This window comes from Carassius gibelio, chromosome A25 (genome assembly GCF_023724105.1).
Source record: "Carassius gibelio isolate Cgi1373 ecotype wild population from Czech Republic chromosome A25, carGib1.2-hapl.c, whole genome shotgun sequence".
NCBI lineage: Eukaryota > Metazoa > Chordata > Actinopteri > Cypriniformes > Cyprinidae > Carassius > Carassius gibelio.
Genome location: NC_068395.1, coordinates 3,554,724 through 3,580,833, shown reverse-complemented (window position 1 = coordinate 3,580,833; position 26,110 = coordinate 3,554,724). Strand labels below are relative to the sequence as shown.

Below are 26,110 nucleotides of genomic sequence, written 5' to 3'. Positions count from 1 at the left end.
ATAAATTCCTCCAAGACCTGCATGACTTTCTTTCTTGTGGAACACAAAGGGACTTGTGCACTAAATTACAATCAATATTTTCAGTTCATAAGGGAAGTGACATGATGTCTGATTTGTTTATTATTATTTGAGTAAATATTTTATTTGGAATTATTTTATATTTGACTAACTTGTGCACTATAATACAATCTTTTTTCGTTTATGAGAAGTAGCACCAGGTCTGACTTATGAATTATTAATTCATAATATTATTATATATGATTATTTAATATCTATTTATTCAAAACTATTTTATTTTTATTCAAAATTATTTTATTTTAGTAGTCCATACGACTTGTGTACTATATTACTGTCTTTTCCTTTTATGAAAAGTAGCACTGATTCATGAATTATTTATTGTTTTGAACAAATCTTTTCAATGAATCAGTTGGTCTGAATGATTCATTCACAAACCAGACTGATCTGCTCTCATGTTGACTCACTGAATCACTGATCAGATGGTCAGTGAATAACTTACATTTGGTTAATTTTTTATCTCAATTGCAGAAGACCCATAGATATAGTACACAAATTGTAATATCATACGAATCATACGATGCTTTCACATTCTTTATTCAACGTTTGAAAGCATCAGTTCTTTTGTATTTTATGGAAGAAAGTCATACAGGTTCAAAATGACATTGAGGTGAGTAAACGATGACAAAATGTACAATGACTGGCAAACAGGTAAATGACCCTTTACTCCATGTGGATTGGGGATTGCAGTCAGAAAATGGGTACCCTGGGAGTTCATGGTCACCTTGTTAGTTATAGTTAAAATTTCGCTTCACACTGTGCTGCAAACATGTTCATCAAGAAGCCCAGTCTCACAGCTTGAGGTTTAAAAAAAGAGAGCATCGCTACCATCCTGTCGAGATGACATCAGTCGGACCTATTTCTACATCATATTATTTGCACACTTGAGTAATGAAAGTGATTTCTGTTGACACAAAGCGAATTCATTGTCCGCCGATGCCTTTATTAGAGTTCGAGTGCCATCCATCACGCCGATTACATTTGTAAAACCAGCGATCACATTATTTTTTCACCATTGGAGACAGTAAATGCACCAGGTCAAACGTACGCACAGTGGCAAGCACATTGTCACGTCAAGGCTGCTTTTTACAAATGCCCACGTGGGTGTAACAAACTGCGAGTGCGCTCTTCAGAGCATAGCTTTCCAAGTTTATATGTACGTGAGGTTTATTCACGAGGGCCCTGAATTCATAGCTCACACCGAGGAAGTGATATTGGGACCAGTATTTCTATAGGAAATCTTTTAGCTCCTGTGAGATTCATATGAAGAACTAATCCAACAGCAGCAGACATAACGGATAACCCACACACACGCAACCCAATACAGTCCAAGACAGCTGGGCTGAAATTGCCCAGACTGATTTAATATTCTGTGTGGACAGAGATATCAGCAGCACCTGGCATCAAATCCTCAACTCCAAATCAGATCAATTCAGAAATCAACTTCACTGAATGGCACAGTAGTTATTAAAGACAGCTGCTCGTTCTGAATGATGGTTCTCCAGCTTCGTTCAACCACTCCAAAGCCTTTCTGCACGGATCTCCACTAACATGATTGAAGCAAACAATAAAATATCATAAAACCCAGCACATTTTCCACTGACATTACATTGATTTCATTTTCAAAGGCATTTTTTTTTACTTTATGAGATCTTTATTACTTTCTAAAAATGTTTCCATCCTTCTATGTCAAAAACTTAAATGTGATAAAATCATACACTCTTTAAAACAAAAGTTTCAATTTCAATGACATTTTTTGTGAACAGTCCACTTAAAACATTTTCATTTTTTTCACTTTCAAAAGCTTTTTTTTTTTTTTTGCCTTGAGCACCCCTCGATTTATAACCATGTCAAATTTTTTTCTCCCTGCGTGGTGAAATATTTATGGTTTCTTCAATAACTACATTACAAAATAATTTAATCCAGAAGAAAACTTCACAGACAACACATATTGACCCAAATGCTTAATTGTCTGGTAAGATGTCTGTCAAAGATTTAACAGTTATATTAGATAATGTGACAATATGACAATATATTATGCAAAGTTGTATATATATATATATATATATAAACACACACACACACTCATATATGCTGTATGGACAGGTAAAATATATAGGTGAAGGGCATAGACTATTCATGTATGTATTTATTAATTTCATTTTAGATAACACACACACACACACACACACACACAGGATTCACTCTTAAATATATAATATAGGCAGTCTCTCTCACTCTCAAACACACACACACACAGCATTCACTCTTAAATATATAATATAGGCAGTCTCTCTCAAACACACACACAAACACACACACACACACACCTTAAAATACGAAGCGTTGTGAACTTACAGCATCATTCTGTATCGCTGCAATAACACATACACGGATATGTTCATCTTATAAAACGCGACGATCCGTCCACAAACACCGCTGAAAGTGCTTATATATAGCCGTGCCTGATAAACCCTTGATATCTTCATGTGGTCACAGACATCATCATCTTCATCTTCATCAACATCATCTCTCGACGGATCGACGAGCTCAAGATATTCTGCTCCCCTCCGTCTGTCCTATTAAAATCACAGCAGTGATTCGGTTCTTCTCCCGTCTGCAGTCTGGACTCACCCCAGCGCCTCGCACACGCGCGCGCACACTCACACATGAACGCACGCGCGCGCGTCTCCAAGCAGCGTTTATTCAGCCTCTCCGAAATGTCTGAACAGGTAAACTGCCACGAGACGAGCATGTGAAAGATTCTCACGCACATACTGAGAGAAATACCCCTCTTCCTCACGACAGCTTACCACGAGAACCATATTTCCCGCCAAAATATCAGTAAGTAGCATAGTGTAAAATTAATCGATACTGAATGCATTATGGACACGATTATATAAGTAACTGCAGGGTATTTCGAGGGAATTTTATGTTGTCATGGTAAATGTGTGCTCAAACTGCGAGATATTTTTAAATGTTTATTCTTACAGAAAACATAGGGTACAATGATGGTAATATAATATCATACACCAAACCTGAATGCATTTATCTTAAACAAAGCAATTGAATAAAAGCGGTACTCGGACAGTACAACTGGATCTTCAGCTGTTTGACCTTTTCCTCACTACTGCCATATTTCGGACCAAAAAGAAATAGCGGTGAATGCAAAAACTCATGAGAAGCAATACCAGAAAAAAATATTGATGGTTTTTGAAATATTACTGGTTTTGATCCACACAATTAATTAATAATTTACAGGCCTACAAAAAGGTAGTCAGCACAGACGTTGCCAAATCTGACAGATTCCAACGTTTACTTAGGCTACTGGATCCATAATTTATTTCTTCACAGCATGAGGGGCAGTTTACTCAAAAATGAAAACTTGGTCATCATTTCCATCACTCTCAAATCATTCCAAATATGTATGACTTTCTTTGGTGGTACAAAAATATTCAATACATCTTAAATATTGAAATATACTATGGTGTTACCTTTTGGTACAAACTACAGTATTTTTCTTTCTCAGGAAAACGTCCCGAAGAATCATTTTCTTGCTGTTGTTGACTGCACTACCACACACGAGGTCCTGGGGGCGCTGTTGCTCTCACTCAGATTGCTGTTGCCTGGAAAATCATTTTCCGGGCACCTTAAGCATCTGCCTGAAGAAGCCGTTTGAACACAATAGCTGTGAGCAGCATAAACAAACGGCCTCCCTTGACATAACAGCTGTCTGTTTAAATTCATAGGGGTCATTGCACATCACACGCACCCATAACTGCATCCAGTAAATGGGCGGCCCAGGATTTTCAGCTCCTTCCGCGTGATAAATCAGATTAAAGCTGCGTTCAGGAGATTTTCCAGACAGACGTATGCCTGGATCGATGGTCTTATTCCGACTGGGCTGCATTAACGGATGAGTTATGAGAGATTTCTGCAGACGGCACAGCTATGCAGAGTCTAAACCTACAGGATCGGAGTCACTTAACACCTGAGTTTGGGTGTGAGTGTGTGTGTGAGTGTGTGTGTGTGTGTCACTGCTAACAAGCCTCAAGTTTTTAAAGTGAACTTCCTGTCATAACATGGTGACATCTGTATCATTTGAGAATTGTGTCTTAATAGGATCCAAAAGTGGCTTTTGTGAGTGATTTTACCAACATCAATATTTCTTAGTGGACATAAGAGAAAAAACAAACAATCAAAAACAACAACAACACCACACACACACACAAAGTATGCACACAAACAAACTTGAAAAAGTGGCTACTAACTGAAATAAATTAAACCTACATAGAAAGAGTTAAAGAAAAGCTAATAAAAATGACAAAAGCACATCACAAATTGTCAAAAACTTTTAAAATGAAAGCTTAAAATACAAATGATAATTTAATATATTATTAATTACTGTTATATTCAATGCACTAAAATAATACTGCTGAATATATATATGAAAAAACACGCATTATTATAAAACACATTATTCTTCTATTTATTAGTGTCAAATTTCATACATCATTCTTTACCCACAAAAGTTGTTAAATTTGCATTTTCCACAACAATATGTTCATAATATATTCATTTTACTGGCTTAAATGTCCCAAAAAGTCCCAGAGAATCTTCTGATGGCAAATCTGTGGATGTAAAAGTGGCTAGAAGACAAACGAGTTGCGACAGTTGTTTTCTGTAGTACACAGTTTCCGTCTTTCATTCGAAGCCCTCACATCACTCAAGAGAGGGTTAAACTATCATTCTCAAAATTTAACTCAAACCATGTAAACCTGTTTTATTTACTCGCCGGAGCCAATTTCTACTCTCATTTGGTGCTGGATGTCTGCGTTTGTTTCTCTAGCTGATTCTTTGTGACTGGGGAAAATGAGAGCGACAGGAATAGAGCCGTCAGCAAGGAGAAAACAAACACCAGAATGGCATCTTCCAAACCAAATGATTTATTTCACAGTTAATGTTGGAACAGCATGACAAATCGGAGTATTTTGTAAGGCTCGGGACGTCGTGATGAGGGCAGATGCACATTAGGCCTAATCTGACGTCTGAGCGACACTTGATATGATCTACAAGTCCGGTCTGACACAAACTCCATCTGCACACACAACAGATTTCAGTTAGAATTCAGGAATAATCCTGTTCTCCATCTCCATCTCGCTTCTTTCCAGGGCTAGAAAGGTCAAAGTGACGCACGCAATCCAACACAATACTCTCTACTCGAGAAACTAATGGCTTGACAAAAACAGACAGATTTTTGATTAATGCGCACATTGTGTCTTATTCTGGCCTGGTCTCGCCTAGCCAGACTTTTGACTAGCAGCATAAACTATTTTGGCCAAGAATCATCCATCTGATTGACCATCTGACCAACATGTCAAGAAATACCACAGTTTGTCATACATGGCACTATTCTAAAGTAGATAATTAATAGGCAGTTGAGAAAACAAAATATGATGCGTCAAATTATAAAACGATAATTAAAACAACAATAATAAAACTAATATGCATATATATGTATTAGGGGTGTAACGATACGCGTATTCGTATTGAACCGTTCGGTACGACGCTTTCGGTTCGGTACGCGGTACGCATTATGTATACCGAACGGTTCGTTGGAGTAATTAATTATATTTGGAAAAAAAAAAAAAAAAAGAGAGAGATAGAAATATAATGATATGCGTTCAACAAGGTAGCCCAATAACCCAAACAACGTAACAGGCAACGCCCCTGACACTCCCGAAGAAGAAAAAAACACCATCTTATATGTTTATGTTAGGCTACTCAGCAGGCGCTCGCTCACTCAGTACACGCTGAAGGCTCGTTGCAAAATAGCCAATGCGTTTAACAGACTAGAAATGAGAAGATCCCCCAATAACCAACAGGTCTGGTGTTTGGGTGCACTTTGGATTCCCTTTAAGCTATAATGGTGATGGCAAGAGAGTGGTGGATAAAAAAACAACGGTATGTCGCATCTGCAACATGATAGGGTACACCAGCGGGAATACAAAAAAAAAAAAAAAAAAACACCAGCGGGAATATCTGGGATATATGCGTCAGTACTATCTGGGAAAAGACGAAAAAAAGGAGAAACATGCACGCAGCAAACTATCCCTGCAGCATTTAGACACTATAGCTTACAGGGAATCCAACCCAAACACCAGACCTGTTGGTTATTTTAGGATCTTATATTTCTGGTCTGTTAAATGCATTAGACATTTTGCAACGAGCCTTCAGCGCGTGCTGAGTGAGCGAGCGCCTTAGGGGCCGTTCACATATCGCTCCTAAAAACGCGTGGAAAACGCTAAGCACGTCTTTCTCCTCCTTTCCAAAGCACTCGGGCAGAAGCGCTCATGAGGCGTCTGTCTTTGCTAAGCAACAATGACGTGCTCTCTCCATGAGACGCGGAAATTTCAGCGAAGGATAAATGGATTTGCAGCTCTAAAAATCGCTTGCAGTAGCTCTGCTACTAAATTTATTTCAAAATTGCAATCCATATACAACTATGATCAGCTGTTCCTTCATCTTGGCTGAGCTCTCAACCTTGTTACGGGAAAGGATGAAGCTGATTGGTTGGTTCTTGTCACATGACCCGCGGTGCGCTTGCGGCATTCTGAAAAGTTGAGATGTTTTTACATTTTGCTTTATCTAAAACGTATCGAACCGAACCGAACCGAACCGTGACATCAGTGTATCGTATCGAACCGAACCGTGAATTTTGTGAACCGTTACACCCCTAATATGTATATATGAATAGTTTGGGTTTAATGGAGTTTTCGCCAAAATCAGTATTGTATTTTGTAATTTGATGAAAAAAGCGATATTAGCAGAGTTATTAGATCATGTTTTCTCCCTTTTTCCCAAACTGCGACAAACACCAGTCTCCCTTTTGTTGCAGAATGCGATATACCCGCTCAACCAATCACAGGGCACCATTCCTTTGAAAACGTTGAAAATAATTTTACAGTGTAGACATCATTTAGAAAACAAAACACAATGTATAGTTATTCTTGTGGATAGTTTTGGTTACTGGCTACTAAGCATCTCAAGTTAAATCTTTGGTGTCTTTTAAAGATTTGATGACTGATCAGACCAAAAAAGGGTCTTTCTCAGTAGTTCTCTTTTACTGTATAAACATGCCTATGTTTCTAGATGGACTATTACAAAAACCTGGATACACTGACTGTGAGAGGTTTCGTAGAGCTGCCAATCAGATTTGAGCTTGTCATATCAAATGGCTCGGCTCACTTTGGGCTCACACACACAATACACTATGTTGAGATATTTCTCTTTGTATTACTGATGGTATTTCCCAGCCGCAGGCTGCAGTGCAGAGACAGCAATAGCTACTTTAAAAGATGTTTCCAGCACAGCACTCATCTCATCTGGAACCAACAAAATCTCATTCTCTTGTTCTGTATTCTCTTGCTATGCTGTAGCAATCATATCTACCCACCCTGATCACACGCACACACAGCGAGTCAAGGACTGTCAGGATTACCACTATCTAATTTTACAATCACTGGTTCATAGTTGGAGAAAACTTCAAGATATACTGGAAAAGTAGAATTGTGATTTTCTAAGGGAAATAAATACACATTTCAGAACTAGTAAAAATAGTCTTTTTAATGAGGGACACGAGTAAATCCAACCAAATGTTAATTTTACTTAATATACACATTTTTTCAATTTATTACATCCTTCATAGATTTATTTTATTAAGGAATAATGTAAATTAAATACCATAATTGATTACGAAATAGCATTGACAACACTAAACAGAAATGTAAACACAACATAACCTTTTAAAAAAAGAGGACAACTATTTATACACCTAACAAATTCCTATTCCTTCTCAATGATTATTTAATTACATAAGCGGGTAAAACAACAGATAGCCACACCCCAAACACAGTGACCACTCCCACAAAACACAACGCGTAGACAAGACCAGACATATTAACTTTGATTAATTTACTTTAGCTAATTAAAAACACATTATTATTTTGTAAAATGAACAGAAAAAGGGCACATAGTAAAAATAGTTTTAGAAATGTAGTCACTGACTGGAAAAACCCCTGAACCAGTTTTAGAGTGACCTGTTTTTTGCCTGTCTCCGTGAGCACCAGTCAGGCTATAGAACATAATATAAAGAGTTAAAACTATCCATATAAAAGAAATCACATGCTCTTCTACATTAAGTCTCGAAAGCCACAACAGTAAAGTGAATTGTTTTGGTAAATCCGTCAGAAGAACACCAGAATTGTAACCTTTGACTGAGGGTCATGAGGTCATTGTTACATAATCAGTCCTCACTGTCTGCCCATGTACATGCAAAATATTGAGATATAAAGAGATTTTACACTTCATGAAACACATTTTCACCCAAACATCAAAGCAAGCAATTCTTTGAGGAATAAGCCTTGCATTCAGACCTTGCAATAATGAATCCCTAGAGCAAAAAAGACAGAAGTCATACATTATTAAACTCTGCTGCACTGAGGTTGTACAGTATTAAGAGTAAAAAACGAACTGAAATCTTACAGTACATCATTTCTACTGTAAAATATTACAGTAATAATCAGTACCAAAATCCTACAAAACTAAAACGGTTCAGTTACTGACATTTTATAGCTCGACTAGAGCTGCAAAATTAGCTGCTCTAATATTTGACAGTATTAAGAGATCTTACTTTAACAAAACCCTACAAAACTGAAATATTACAGTACATAAATGTTATTGTATTAGGAAGGAAATATTACAGTAATTAAAAGCCATTGTACTGAAATCATGCAATACTGAAACAGTAAAGTACTGTCATTTAACAATTTTAAGTTTATTACAATAATATTATTACAGTATTAAAACACAACATTACTAAAATCATACAATCAAAACTCTGATACTGAAATTAAACAGTGTAGTACTGAAATTTAACAGTGCTAAAACTCGACACTACTGACAATTTACAGTACTGAAACTGTAAAGTACTGAAATATTATATTAATGAAACACTGCTGTACTAAATTTTTACAAAGTTGGATAAATGCAACCCTACAATAGCTAGAAGTAATGAAATGCATCACTAGTATTAAATTCTCTTTGAATGCAGCATCTGTGTGGAAACCAATAGTATATTTTTATCCTGTGTCTCAATTACGAATTCAGTAAACAGAATTTCTCAGATGGATGCTCAAAAGTGAGATGACTTAGGTTGTTATGAACAAGGCAAATTAAGAAAATGAATGGCAGTAGTACATGGATGGACAGCAGAATTTGGATGCAGATCAGCTTGCAGCTTGGCCGAATGTTTGGCGTCTGTTTGTGCCAGTATGGCTCGCCACCATCAAACTACTCGAAGAGAATAAACCAGCACAGGCTATTCTACAGATCAATGACATTACATTATTGCAAAGTGTAAGTATGCATGTTTGTGTGCGTCCTTCTGTAGCTCCTAAATTTGTTTATAAATATATTATTGGTACAATGATCCTGCTGTAAATGTGAGGAGAGATGGATTTTTCCCCACACATTTTTTCCACACACCTCTCAGACAGATACAGACGCCATAATGGCTTTTACGAAAATAAGATGCAGCATGTAGCTGAAAACATCAGCTGTTTCTCAGGATCGGATCAGCAACACTGAGCTCTCAAATTACAAAATAGATACGTTTCAGCACCTTGAAATTTAACTGTATACATTTATTGGCATAGTTATTGATGCACAGACAGACCTTTTCAGAGTTGAGCGCCTCATCTCTCCCTTGCACGCATGTTTAGGGGACTAATGATGCCTGCAATTAACTGTAATTTGCTCCTTGGAGATCAGGCAGGTAGAAGTCCTATTAAGAGACCAGAAACATTACAAGCCGGCTTTGATGTAATGGTCAGTTATTTAAATTTTTAAGGATGGGCATGCATCATCTGGAGGAGTGTCGTCTAAACTAACGCAGCCAGTGTCAAGGGCTCTACTGATTATTAATGGTAGCCATCTAGTACTGTTGCACCATATAGAATGGGATGCATATGCAAAGTGTCCAAAAATCACTTCTCTAAATAGTGCACTACTTGACATTCACTATATAGGGAAGAGTAAACAAGTGCTTGCTTGTTGTTGTCACTTAGACCAGGGAATGTTGTTTTTTTTTTTTTACTTACTTTCAATACTTAATATTTACCAATTGCTAAAACATAATATTAGAATATTTTAAAGATTAGAAATCAGTGAATATTTTATTTTTAAAACGTAAAAAAAAATCTACATATAGGTCTAATTTGATTAAAAATATAAATTTAATATAATTTAAAAAAATAAAATATTTAAAAAATAGTTGTCAATAAAAAAAAAATCACATAATATTTAAATAATTTGCTTTAGTATAAAGGCAATATAAAAAGCAATAATATTATTTTGCTATTCTCCGTTCGTCTATATTATTAATCACACTAATCATTTTCTGAATACTATATATATAAATAGGGGATCATCATATTTTTGGATCCTTGTCATAATTTTTTTTTAAAAAGCCTTGACCACTGCTTTTTATATTTATATTTTTAAATCCATATTTGGCTATGTCATATCAATCCTTAAGAGAGGGATCACATTTAAGCTCGAAGCAAATCTTAGAAACTGATCTGTAGGCTGGATCTAAGGATAAATTACTAACTCTTGAGGGGTTGTCTGAGATTATCTCATAGTTTGAAACCCCTTTCCATTGGGAAAACTACACTGGTAAACACTGTTGTGGAAATAAACAGAAAATCTTTACCAACAGGTTGTTTTACACAGGGACAGGGAAGCAGCTGCAGGTCAGGAAGAAAAACAAAAAAAACAAAGCTCTCAAAAATGGGTTTCGAAGGGATCATAGGGTTACTTGATTGATTTCCTTTAGGTAGATCCTCCCAATTTATCCCAACAGACAAACTCAGTCTAAAGACAATTTAATTAAGAGGCAGATGGCAGCAGGGGAGATAATCCTGCAGAGTTTGATGTAATTCAGACATGATTAAAAACCCATCGCTGCATTCCCCAAATGGAACGACGGCCTCACTTTGACCACACCGAGGGTGTGAATCACAGATTTACCCACAGGCCCCTCCTGTGGCTGCACTAATCAGCTGGACTCATCTGGAATTACCACTCGAATTTTCCAAAAGAAAGTCAATGTTCCCTTGTGACCTGAGGCGGTACCTGGAAATTCTGTTTCTACACAATAGAGCTGTTCTAGGCAAATGTAATCACGTATCTGCTTGAATAATGGTGTGCTATTTCTTTGGATTCATTTACACTGCCATAATGTCCGTATGATTAGCAGCATCACACGTAGAGTCTATTTTCAGGCAGGATATTTATAAAGCCTGGATATTTAAAGCGGTCACAGGATGGTTTGGATTCATCCCAGATTTATAATCATTTCTGAAAATCTAGAACCTACGAAACTACGAACTGTTCGTCACCATATTATTGTTGGATTACTGACAGTGGTGATTTGTAACCTAATTCAATTCAGAATGAATTTTAGCATTTAAGTGCTTCATGTTGACAACCAACAAGAGTGTTTTGCATTTTACATCAGCAAAAATTATGCACAGTTTGGCACATTAAATCAGCTAGTGAGTTTGAATGTGGCACATCAGGGAGGAAAAATCGCATTATTGATTAGCATCTAAATTGTTTCACCTATAAATCATTGAGATTAAATGGAGAGCAAACATTTGTCTCCTGATCATCCTCAGATTATTTTTATTTTCTCAGAAAAATGCCCCAATATGTTTGAGAAGAGATCTCAACAACTGCTCAGAATATGTTCCAATGAATCAGGAATTACTGCTTTCATTTTATTAATTTGTTTCCCCATTTTAGTTGATTCTCTTTTTTTTTAGCTAAAATGTGGCCACAAATTGCAAATCATTCCCATGATTTAGTAATTCTTGGGAACACAAGGAACACAGGTAAAAATGTATAGCCTGAATGCACAAGTCTCTTTGGATAAAAGCGTTTTCTAAATGCATAAATGCAAATTGTAAATGTAATTCAATCTCTCGTTTTGTAAAATGTAGTCATGTTGTAGTAAATTGTTCCCTTTACTAAAACAAGTAAACCAAACATTTCTAAAGAATGAGGAAAAACAGTTGACACATCAATGAAACAAAAATGATAACTCCAAGTTTCTCAGACTCCAAAAGAGCATTTTCATTTAGTTTTCACGCATAACTGGTCACCAGTTTCCTGTTCCAGCTCACATTACCGCCCTCCAGACTCATGTACGTGTGGCATAATCTCCAAACTCTTTCCGTTCCCCTCACCACCGGCTACAAATCTCCTTCCCAGCAGCCCCCTCACCGCCTGAGAAATGTCTTCACACTGCCGCCTCTCAGAGGGAGAAGACTGACCTTGACGACAAGTTCCTCCTCTTAAACGCAGATTACACCAAATCTTTCTCCAGCACACATGCTTCCAGAAATCCATTTTTCCACCTCTGATGGTTTTATATCTCAGCGGAAGCTATTCAACAGCACAGGACACTCAGATTACAGTCAAATATACTGTGAGGCAGCATAAACACTTCTTTATCTAATTAAGCATGCATGGATCCATGAACATGAATATTCAAATGTTTATATGAATATTCACAAAGTACCGCTCAGTTTCTCAACCTTTACTCTTTTTTTCTCCTTTCTTCCGTCGCACACATTATAATCACATGCATAAACAGAGGAGAGCGGGGTGTCTTTTGCTAGCGTTTTCTAACAATTACAATCAGCTCTTTCAGCAGAGATGTGCAACGGTTCCCAGCATGTGTTTGTAACCCTGTATGTGTTAGGGTTTGAAATGACACTGTTCATCAACGCTGTTCTGATCTCATTTTGCTCTGATTGTAGGTGAGCAGTGAAGTTCAGCTGTCAGAAAAAGCAGATATTTGAATAAATCACAGAAGAGCCACTGAACAGTAACCATCTGCCCATGTATGAATATTACCAGTTGATCCTGACAAGGCTTTATACATATTACTGACAGTCACATTAGCCCTACTCTTACATGAAGTCCGGTCTGCTTATTTGCTCCAAGAACCACCCACTTGACTGACAGGTAACACAACCAATCACAGAAATTTTTTTTTTATATATATATATATATATATATATATATATATATATATATATATATATATATATATATATATATATATATATATATATATATATATATATATATACACAATATCTATGGATTGTTAAATCTGAAACTGGACATAACTGAGAAAATTGAATACACAGTGTCAATTACATGAACTTCAAACATGGTTGTTTAATGGATCGTTGAATGTTTGGTTGGATGGATGGATGGATGGATGGGTGCTTGGATGGTTGGTTAGTTGGATGGATGGATGGATGGACTGACAGATAAATGGATGGATTGTTGGTTGCATGGATGGATGTATGATTGGTTGAATGGATGGTTGGATGTATGACTGGATGGATAGATGGACGAATGGTTGGTTGGATGGATGGACGGGTGCTTGGATGGTTGGTTAGTTGGATGGATGGATGGACTGACAGATAAATGGATGGATTGTTGGTTGCATGGATGGATGAATGGTTGGTTGGATGGATGGTTGGATGTATTATTGTTTGGATGGATAGACGGATGAATGGTTGGTTGGATGGATAGATGGACGAATGGTTGGTTGGATGGATGGATAGATGATGGATGGAAGGTTGGTTGGATGGATGGACAAATAGTTGGTTAGAGGGACAGATGGATCGATGGACGGATGGGTAGACAAGTGGTTGCATGAATGGATGGAAGGATGGATGAATGGTTGGTTGGATGGATAGATGGATGAATGGTTGGTTGGATGGATGGATGGAAAGATGATCGATGGAAGGTTGGTTGGATGGATGGATAAATGGTTGGTTGGATGGATGGATAGATGATGGATGGAAGGATGGTTGGATGGATGGACAAATGGTTGGTTAGAGGGACAGATGGATCGATGGACGGATGGATAGACAAGGGGTTGCATGAATGGATGGAAGGATGGATGAATGGTTGGTTTGATGGATGGTAGGATGGATGGATAGATAGATATATGCAGTTGTAATTTTTTCTAACAAAAACAGAATGAAAAATGTTGCAGAAACTGTGTCACATTACCATGTTTTTTTTGCATTAATAATTTCACTGTATTCGTGCTGTATGCTCAATATAATTTCAAAAAAAAAAAAAGTTTTTATTAAGTCAATATTTCATTAGTAACATTTTTACAGTACTGCACTATAAGATTATTACTAAAACATATAATAAATAAAAAGAATTTTTTTTGTCCTGTTAAATTTATATGGCAAAGTAACAATCACAAAAATTATTTTATTATACTTCATGATGATTTATATTATTTTTGTTGTATTTCTTTAACCTGAACTCTTGTAGCTTGTAATGTTTAGCGTAAATTTAACTGGATGTTGTCATGGTGTGCGATCTGACAGAAAGAGCAGAGAGAAAATGGAGCTCCTTAGAACCTCCACAAGACTCTGAGCAGCAAAAAACATCTTTCAAAAGAGGACAGAGAGAGAGAGAGAGAAAGAGAGAGAGCATGGCTCAAGCATCTCATCTCACTCTCAGACAGAAATTGAGCTCCGATCTTTTTCCCTGTTTTTTTTTTTTTTCAAGGAAGAGATTCATACATGCAGAATCTAGCGTATCGTTTGTCTTCAGTCATGCGAAATGCCGTCCGTCAGTTTAACTGCATCCTGGTTTCCTCTCCGTACAGTCACGATAAATGATGGAGAACAGAAGCCAGATGAGGAAAAAAGACAGAGAGAGAGGGAGGGCTGTAATGTTTTCGCACAGATATGGCTTTCAAATACTGGCTTATGGGTTGGAATTCATGCGCTATCGTTCAAAATGACAAACCAAAATAATACAAGGATCATTTATCCCGCTGCTCCAGACAGATCCTTTTTACCTCATGGTTTCTACCAGCTACAGAAGTGCAAAAACAGCCCAGCATGGAAATAGCCATTACAGCATGTTGGAACTAAAAGACTCAGAGTCCATCAAATAAAACTCAAACAGCCCTGCATACCCAGACTTTTGACTATTAGCATAAATACTAGCCCACACCATAACTCATTCTAGCCACAAAATGTTGCCACCTGAACACAAATTCACAACAAAATTGACACTTTACACAGTTAATTGCAAAATATGAATGGCAATTACAAGGTTATTCTCTTCCTTGACTTTATGTAAAATTTGATACATGCCATAGCAGATAATCTACAATTTTTTGGGCATTTTGTTGTATACTTAAAACTTTAGTGTACAAACATATTTAGTCTTATAATGTATACATTATTAGACTAAATACTTTTGTACACTAATGTTTTAGGTATACAACAAAATGTATACTTTTTGAAAAATAAATATACTTAATTGTATTTGAAATACAATTATTTCATGCTAAGTATACTACAAATACATTTACGCATTTGTGTACTTAATAGAAAATACCCTGCAATTGTTCTTTTAGTATACTAAGCTGGTATATTTAAAGCCTGCTTAATTGGGAGAACTTATTTTTTACTTAATGCACTTTAATTGTGCAAAAGTATTGCTGAAGTCCAACTAAATATATACTGACATCTGACTGTGCTCAAATGGAACGACTGCAAGTATACTTAGGTGCACGTTAAATATCTTGCATTTAAAGAACGAGATGTTATTCAAAGATCATACAGTGGCATTGAAACACATTTTAGGCTTAATATTAAGAAATGTGCATTGTGCACAAACAGTACTCAAAGTTTAATTATCATTTATTTACGGTATCAGTAAGTCTTGAGCGATATGTCAGTAATATGTTAATAGACTTGAACTATACTTAGTATGAAATAAAGGGTATGCTTGGTATTAGACAGCAAGATCAACATGTGAAGCGATTAGTGATCAGTTTTGACAACAATATTGAGAAAACAGGTGAGCCGATATAATGTCCATATGCATACTACAATTCAATGATATTGAATAGAAGTTGCAACCCAAATGATGCATTATGCTATGTACTTGTGCACAACGTATGTATATGCATAGTACAATTAAATGATAGAATCAGTACTTCTGAACGGAAAAGAATACACAAATTTATGACAAAATGGATTTATTTATCAACAAAAATATCTGAAGAATTCAGAACTGAAAAACTGCCTCAAACAATCCCACAATCCTCTCAAACTCCAGCTCATTTGAGCCAACCCAGTACCTTGTAAACAGGACAAACCATTAAAACCCTGAGAACCCCGTATTACATAAAGCCAGCCAATCAGATTACAGCTCTCCGGGCGTGTCATCTGAAGCGGATACATGTCAGTGGGCGTGTTTGTTCTGCTCCGACTGGGTTTGTGGGTGCACACACATTTTGACGTCTCCAGGTGGCCCAGAAAGGTTCAGACGAACCCCTGTAAACTCCTATTGAAGCTGCTGTCTGTCAGATATTCTGACATCACTCACAGTGCTCACAGACTGTCAACGTGGCACCTCTTTTATTCCGAAATCAGCTCTATTTCTTTTCTGGCACATTGGCTTTAATATGATTTAAAGTGTAGCTGCAGGAGACGGCAGTATACTGAGGAAAAATACTGTGCCGGCACTTACACAACATCACAGAAACACAAATCACTCACTCTGTAGGTGAGGCTGAGGTGTACTCACAGGCAGTAAACGCTTCTCTGCTCTTTAGGATGGAAACTGCTGGTTCACAGGGAATCTTGGAGGAGATGGAGACACGTTCTCTCCAGCGTCCACATTCCCCTGTCTTAATGTCTCCTCAGTGGAAAATCCCAGGACGGATGAACCTGCAATGAGAAAAACAAAGCAGAAGAGAATATTTTAGGATTAATGCTACAATATGTCATCATTTGAGTGCACTTCATTGGATTGAATTGTCTTCTATATATTTCATTTATTAGCCGCGTTCACTAAGCCAACCATCACTATTGGTACTATTACTCAAACTGAGGGTTAGGGATTTGAACAAACGCCCATACGAAGTACTGAAATTTGAAACATATCTCATCCTGCACACTACAGAAATGAACAATATCTCAAATTAAAGGTGTGCTATTACTTTCATAAGTTATTGGACTTGGGTTTGGCTTCAACTATGGTCAGTTTTGCTCCTGTGGAATTTTCGACGAAGTCTTGAAAGAAAATGTTCATACTCTCACTAGTGTGTTAACTAAAATGTCCTACAGTATCAGTTTTAGAAAGAGGTCTTTGCCTATTTCACAGCATTAAATTATATATTAGACAAAATTACAGCTTAACTGGTAATGAAGCACAATAAAAATTAATCACAAGTGATATTTACTTTGATTTAGTGACATTTACCTCGATTTTACATCACGTCTTATATTTCAGCTCAAGCTTAATTGGGGCAAAATTCTTGATGTGGAAATGACAAATGAGGGACAATTTTTCATTTTTTATTTAGATTTATCAACATAAAAATGTGTATTTTAATAGGTTTTCATGTACAAATATAAACGATTACATTCAAGATCTAATATCTGAGAGTAAACCAACTTAATAAACAAATTTTTTTACTTCTTTTAAAAAAAATAAAAAAATCTGACCCAAAGTTGAAGAAGCATGATTTGTACGTGAAGGGTGATAAAACATGACAAAAAATTACCATGGACTTGCTTTAAAGCAAAGTCTCAAACTGTATCTAGAGAGCAGAATGTCAGAGAATTTAAAGCCTTAGCAATCACAAATACCACCCTAGCAACCGCACAGACCACCCTAGCAACTGCAGAGCAACATGTTAAAAACCCCTTGGAGCATCTTAGCAACATATTAGTGACCCCAAACAATATTTTTTTGTTGTAGAGAAAGCATAGGTCATAATAAAGTCCCACAAGAAATGTTTCTGCGTCAAGCCTTTATTAACGCATCCGTCACGTATATTTTAAATTAAGCTCAATTACATGAATCCTCACATGGCTGCAGCAGCTGTGACCGTTTCTCAAGGTTTAACAGCTCTCTGTATATTTGAAATGAGACCCGCAGTATTATAACTCATAACCTTTCCGTTTGATTGGCTCTGCTGTAAGCGTCCACTGTTACTGATTGCCTCCGCTGGGAGGGTCGCTTGGTCTCCTCGATTAGAGTTTCCCCCTCTGTGATTGGTCGCGAGGTGCGTAATACAGAAGTCACCATCTCCAGTGAATTTCCTGCTGCGGCTTCATCTCCAGCTGAATCCCACAAGCACACATAATCAAAGCCACTTCCTGTATTACAGCTCCCTGCACTGTGCGTTTTTTAAATAGCCCTGAATGTGCAGAATTTATATAATGCGAAGGCTTATTTGTTACAAATATCATTATGTTCTCCAATGTGGTTTAACTTCACAAGACAAAAATGGAAAATTCCACTAGTGTATTCTCAATCTATCTAAGGTTACACTAGGGTTACAGCTCCCCCAAATGACAATTTAATATTTAAATGAGGTTTCTGTGAAACTAAAACACCCATTTAGCTTCACAAACAAGAGGTCAAATTCATGGTAAGTTCAGTAGGGTCTCAATATTTCACCCTCAGCTGCACGAATGAAAGAAAATCTCATTGTAATGCTGAACAATACAGCTTTCTTTTAGAAAATAAAGACATTTTGTTACACAAAATGCTCTCTAACAGTAAACTTAATGAAAATGCATCCTGCTTTCAAGCTGAAAACTATAGTAGCAAGCCAGACTCTATAACCAAGTCATCTATGAAGACAGCCTGAATGGGTTTGAGAGAACAAAAGCAGGACTGGATGGACCATATGGGCATTTGGGGACATACCACATATTGCCCGCCATATTCAAGGGGGCAACATGGAAGGCCCGAAAGATGCAAAACATTAATAAATGACGGATAAACGCAGCTTGGAGGAAACCTAATGGCTCATATTTGATTTTCTTTGAAAAGGACTGTGAAAATTACAGTTCTGTTTTGAGTCCAGTTAAAAAGGCTTTTGATTTGCCATCAGCCCTTGGAGGCTGACAAAATACTTTCTTTTTAAAGAAACAATTCTGCACAAAGCCATTTATGACTGAAGGTTCCGGCCCCGAAAGTATCCTGTTCTCCATATCCTGATGCGGAAACGAACCTGTGACCCGCAATAAGATCAAAGAAGCAATTGCGGACTCATAAATGTACTTGTCTGCCATGTCGAAAAGTCGAGTGGCATAATAAGAGCCAAACCATGATCTCTGGATATTGGTAAAGCCATCAAACGGAAAACTAATTAATGAGCTTTTGAGTTGTTGCTCGACTTGACATGAATCCTCACGGGGAAAGGAGTTTAATCTAATGCTGAGATAAGTCATAAACATTCTTACAGACGGAAGATGCTCTCTGATCAGTCGGCACAGAGACGATTAAACGCATCAGGATATCAGATGTTTTAGGAGTTGGAAATGAAAGCTCTTGAGTTCTTGTTAGTCAGAATGCATGTGTGGCCCAATAACTTTGCATAACGAAGACCAAAGGTCATGGAATAACTTTAGCTATAGAAGATGAGTAGAAATATTTTTTTTCCTATACGACTTAAGAATTGAAGGAATAGTTCACCCAAAAATGAAAATTTGTGGAAAATCTACTCACCATTAGGTCACCCAAGAGGTAGACTGAGTTTGTTTCTTTATCCTTTACATAATTAGAGAAATGTAGCATTACATCACTTGCTCATAAAATGGATCCTCTGCAGTGAATGGGTGCCATCAGAATGAGAGTCCAAACAGCTGATGAAAACATCACAATAACACCACCCCAGTCCATCAGTTCACATCTTGAGAAGTGAAAAGCTGCGTGTTTGTAAGAAACAAATCCATCAGGACGTTTTCAATTTTAGCTGTTGCTAGGCAAAATTATAGAAAAGGTAGTTTTTAATCAGCTGAACAAATACTTAAACTCAAATGGATACTTGGACAATTTTCAATCTGGTTTCCGACCGCATCACAGCACAGAGACAGCACTCATTAAGATAATAAATTATATTCGCTTAAATTGTGACTCTGGCAAAGTATCGGTGCTGGTATTGCTAGACCTCAGTGCTGCGTTTTACACTGTCGATCATAACATACTACTAGAGAGACTGGAAAACTGGGTCGGGCTTTCTGGGATGGTACTCAAATGGTTCAGATCATACTTAGAAGGGAGAGGCTATTATGTGAGTATAGGAGAGCATAAGTCTAAGTGGACGTCCATGACATGCGGAGTCCCACAAGGGTCAATTCTTGCACCGCTCTTGTTTAGCCTGTATATGCTTCCACTAAGTCAAATAATGAGAAAGAACCAAATTGCCTACCACAGCTATGCTGATGATACCCAGATTTACCTAGCCTTATCTCTAAATGACTACAGCCCCATTGACTCCCTCTGCCAATGCATTGATGAAATTAATAGTTGGATGTGCCAGAACTTTCTTCAGTTAAACAAGGAAAAAACTAAAGTCATTGCATTTGGAAACAAAGATGAAGTGTTCAAGGTGAATGCATACCTTGACTCTAGGGGTCAAACAACTAAAAATCAAGTCAGGAATCTTGGTGTGATTCTGGAGACAGACCTTAGTTTCAGTAGTCATGTCAAAGCAGTAACTAAATCAGCATACTATCATTTAAAAAACATTGCAAGAATTAGATGTTTTGTTTCCAGTCAAGACTTGGAGAAACTTGTTCATGCCTTTATCACCAGCAGGGTGGACTATTGTACTGGGCTCCTCACTGGCCTTCCCAAAAAGACCATTAGACAGCTGCAGCTCATCCAGAACACTGCTGCCAGGATTCTGACTAGAACCAGAACATCTGAGCATATCACACCAGTCCTCAGGTCCTTACACTGGCTTCCAGTTACATTTAGGATTGATTTTAAAGTACTTTTACACGTATATAAGTCACTAAATGACCTAGGACCGAAATATATTGCAGATATGTTCACTGAATATAAACCTAACAGATCACTCAGTTCACTAGGATCAAGTCAGTTAGAAATACCAAGGGTTCACACAAAACAAGGGGAGTCCGCCTTTAGTTACTATGCTGCCCGCAGTTGGAATCAGCTTCCAGAAGAGATCAGATTTGCTAAAACACTAGTCACATTTAAATCTAAACTCAAAACACATCTTTTTAGCTGTGCATTTATTGAATGAGCACTGTGCAATGTCCGAACTGACTGCACTATATTTTCACTGTTTTATTTTATTTTATTTTTTATGTAAAATCATTTTCTAACTGTTTTTAAATGTTTTAATCATTTTAAAAGTTTTAAAATTGCTTGTTTTATTTTTGCTGTTTTTCTTCATGATTATTTTACTTTCTTTTATGTAAAGCACTTTGAATTACCATTGTGTACGAAATGTGCTATATAAATAAACTTGCCTTGCCTAAAAGTTCTTTATCCATAATAATGCTTTTTCTGGTGAAAAAGTCATCTCTTGTGAATCAGGAGAGAAATATGCACAGATCAAGCACCATTTACAAGCAAAAATGGTTCTAAACAAATAAGTGGGTGGATTTTGATTTTGAAGACAACAGGGCATGGTCTTTTTCACTTGTGGAAGTGTTATAGTAGCCTGGTAATACCAGACTCTGCTACTTCACTTTGCTTCGTAGACAGAGTCTGGAATGGCATAATAGAGAAGTGTTTTCTCTCTCGCTAGGGGGCGCTTGTCTGAAGTTTAAAATCATTGGTTACCCGTAGCCAATCAGATACGTTTAGTTATGACATATGTTATGCGCCTGTACAGCCGCATCGAAGCACAGACATCATGCATCGAACTCAAATCTATGATTGAACTTCCACTGTAAACCTGTTGTTAACACATGATGATGCGAGCGGAATACCGGAGTGAACATGGCTGTAAACGCCCTCTGCTCGTTGATTGGCCCGGCTGTTTCCAGACCGGTGGCAAACAGAAAGCTCTGACGCTGTATCAGACTGAGTACAGAAGCGAAATGAAATTGAGCGGAAGTAGGAAGTCTGACGTAGTCAGGCTAGTGTTATAGATCATGGACTGGTATTTTGGCCAGAACAGTTTAGAGTTAAAATGTCTTAATGATGGATTTGTTTGTTATAAACCTAGTTTTTAACTGCAGAAGATGTTAACTGATGGACTGGGGTGGTGTGGATTACTTGTGGATTATTGTGATGTTTTTATCAGCTGTTTGGACTCTCATTCTGACGGCACCCATTCACTGCAGAAGATCCGCTGATGAGCAAGTGATGTGATGCTACATTTCTCCAAATCTGTTCTGACATAGACGAGCTGAGGGTGAGTATAAATTAACTGCAAATGCTCAAGGATTCCTTTAAATTTGATGAACTGTCCCTTTAAACAGACACCCAGCCAGTGTAAACACCTCATCCTCATTGATCTATTTGACTGAATCTCTTTTAATTACTCAGCAGCCTTATGAGCATTTCTGATCTCGCGGCTGTCCCCGGTGTCACGCACAGGAGAGTGATTACCACACACCGAGTGCTATTCAAAGCCCGCTGAAATCAAATGACACAATTGAGAGGTACGCTGCAATATTTCGGCTTTCCGCTGCAAATGAGATCCTGTTAGAATACTGAGGAGAATTTAATTCCCCGTCATTCCAGTTAATGGCCACCGGCATTTTGCGGTAGGGCACATATGAGAATTACTCCATTCTTCTTCTGCAGTTACGGCCATCTATCAGTCCAAGCATAATTATTCCCTGGGTGCCAGAAAGCTGACAGGCCTATTGCCGGCTCACTCTCCATACAATAAGGTCTAATCTTGCCAGTGAGCTGTGTGGAGAGGCGGCCTTTAGAGCCTGGCACACATGAATGGAATGGGGCGGGGCTGGAGGCGGGGCTTACAGCCTGGCAGGGAGTGTTGATTGGGCTGTCAGGTTATGTGGGCGGATGCTTACTATTAGATTCTCATTCATCTCAATGGCTCGGATATCACCTGAGCTGTAAATATGACTAACCAGTCTGGAGCTACAGGAAATGATGTCTTGATTGGTGGATGGCACAATCCCAAGCCTTCCGCAGTGACGTTAAAAGCAGTAGACAGATGAAAAGTAAAGCTTTCTTAACAATTTCTTTCAAATCGATCTATTTTTCATGCTTTTTCAAGCCAGCATCAGAGTCGGTCTACCAGCTTTACTTTCTAATATATTATACAGTATGATTTATTTTTGTGATTTACTGCAAAAAACGAAACATGGTGATGAAAATGGAGGCAGACAGAGATGAGATACTGGAGTGGAGCCATGGGTGGGGCTCAGAGCTCGAGTGGGAGATGGTGGGCAGTTTAAGAGTCAAGGAAGGGTGAGTAACAACAGCAGCGTGTCTGAGGCCAGAACCCGCTGGCGTCTTGCCCTCCTCCTCTGCCCAGATACATTTCTATTCACAGCTGACTTCAACTCCCTCTGAACACCTGCCTTAGCACTGGCCGTGTTCAGGGGGAAAAATAGACATCCTCTACTGTTACCTGAAAACTCTGAAATCTTTCTCCTTGACAGGAGCCGTGCTGTGCTCTAAGCTCTCATGCTCGTCTGTTTGAAGCTCCACATTTTACATTCTCAAAGGGCATTTATTGTGTGTGACAGCTTTCCAAAGATTCTGTCTGGATTCTCTGTCAGAGGACTTGATCAAACTCACCATCGCAATGACGCTGCTGATGAATCTATTAAGGGGAAGACAGATGATTCAGGAAGCCTGTTTTAAACCATTTCTTCACAAAATAGCTTACTTTCACACTAAAGTTTATTTGTGGACCCCAGTCCATGTGTTTATGGAAGCCACTTTCTGCCAAGGAATTCTAAATGAATAAAATAAATATATAAACAAAACTGTGACTTTTTATCTCACCGTTATTACTTTTTTTTTCTTTTTTGAAATTCTGCGTTTATATCTCACAATTCTGAGACAAAAAGTCAGAATTTAGAGATAAAAATAAATCTGTTTAAATCTTGCAATTCTGAGTTTATATGAGAATTGCAATTACAAAATTCTGCATTGTGGGATAAAAAGTTGAAATTACATTTTTTCTTTATTTATGTATTTTATTTATTTATTTATTATCAAGGGGGAAACAAGCATCCATAGATTCTGAATACGTGATTCATTTAAATGAAGCAGTTCATTCAACTTCATTTCATTTGAATGTCTGATTCATTTAAGTGAATCAGTTAAATCAGTTCAGGTACAATATGTAACATTTCAATGTCTGATTTATTTTAGTGAATCACTTTAATCGGGTTTAAACAGAAATTATTAACTGAAAAAAATATGTTGTATTTTTCATTTTATTTTAAATTTTATTAGATGTCAGTTTATCTATTTGAATTTAAATACACATTATGATCAGTTTTGAAACTATGGCTTTAAAGCCACTTCCTCAACAGAGTCACTTTTAATAAATTTTCTCTCAGTTTGTTCAGATGAAAAACACAAAATATCAAAGAACATTTCTGACATCCACAAATCCACATCTGTCCATTCCTAGAGTAATCATACTTCAGGTATATTCCTGAATGAAAGTGATTTCTGGTTATTTTAATGTACCAAGAGTCTAAATTCAACCAACTAACACAGGAGATGGAACATGGAGTTCTGCAATAGAGATGCACACAATAGACACAATATTTCCTGACGCTGTAGTGGTAAAGCAACAGTAATGAGTTCTCATATGATGAAGAAGACATGAATCGAACCCCCTCGCTAGCCCACCCAAAACACATTCACAACAGCAGGCAGAGAAATAACCATTACTTGGACTCCAAACACCAGTGATGAGTGATGATTTAATTTAGTTGTTCTGGGTGTTTTAATGTGTAAAGAATGCAAAGTCACATTGGACTCTATGCGGCTGTTTATATCAGTTATACGGAGGCCTTCAAGAGCTCAATTGTATCTATGTGCATCTTTAATAAGGCATATTTTTCTTAATGAAAACTGCAATGTAGGAGGTGGAAACAAGATTCGATTGAAAGTAGCTTCATAATGTCATTTTTTATACTTACGGTATTAGATTCTCCCAAATTCTAAACAAAAACAGATTTGACGTATACCTTCAAACAAATCCTCTGGCAGCTCATTTCCATCCATCCATCCATCCATCCATCCATCATTCCAACACAGGCACATCTCTTTCTTCTTAATGAAGTGCTGAGTCTTATTTAACAAGGAGAAGTAAAAACACTGCTGTGGTCATCACTAACCACTTGCAATAGGACCAGCTGGATGGCAAAAAGAATGGTAGTAGTACCCCCAAATTAATTGGAATCAATTAATAAATATTGGCCATGCCAATAGAGTTCAATTCTTGCTTTACTGGCAGAGGGATACAGTGAGCGTCAGATTACTTCCATCCTTAAAATTACACAGACATCGGTTCATAAGAACAAGGTCTAGCTGCAGACATTAGAGACAACAAAACTACGGACCGGAAAAGGGTACAAACTACGAAGAGCCAGACTGAGACAAGCCATAGTGTCTTGCACCCACTGTGAAATTTGGTTGACGATCGGTGATGATCTGGGGTTGCTTCAGACATATTCATCTTAGTGAAGGGCGAATGAATCAAGCCACGTACAAAGGATGTTCTGGAAGAAAACTTGCTTCCTTCTTCTCTGACAATATTCTCCAACTCCAGCAGGACAATGCTTCATGCTACACAGCCAGGTCAATCAAGGTGTGGATGGAGGACTACCAGATCAAGACCCAGCCCAATCTCCAGATCTGAACCCCATTGAAAACCTCTGGAATATGATCAAGAGAAAGATGGATGGTCACAACCACCAAAGCCGAGCTGCTTGAATTTTTGTGCAAGGAATGGCATGAAGTCACCCAACAGCAACATGAAAGACGTGGGGGTGGGGAACATGCCAAAACGTCATTTTCCGCAAATAAATGCTTAAATACTATTTGGAATTTCTGATAGAAAATCTGTCAGCAGTTCATAAATTGTTTTTACATTTTTTTATTTTACTCAAAAACATTCCTA

At 37.5% G+C, this 26,110-nt stretch overlaps 1 protein-coding gene across 3 annotated transcripts in view; it reads right to left on the bottom strand.

Annotated features, from left to right (window-relative positions):
- The window catches only part of LOC127946639 (leucine-rich repeat and immunoglobulin-like domain-containing nogo receptor-interacting protein 1), a 75,161-nt gene that overhangs the window by 20,665 nt on the left and 28,386 nt on the right, over window positions 1-26,110 (bottom strand). For 2 of the 3 annotated variants that reach the window (XM_052543325.1, XM_052543326.1), the window contains one exon: window positions 16,795-16,937. The gene's annotated coding sequence lies outside the window, so the exon portion shown is untranslated. Of the gene's footprint in view, window positions 1-2,433; window positions 2,733-16,794; window positions 16,938-26,110 lie in introns of those variants that run through there. The other variant, XM_052543327.1, reaches the window with a different exon arrangement.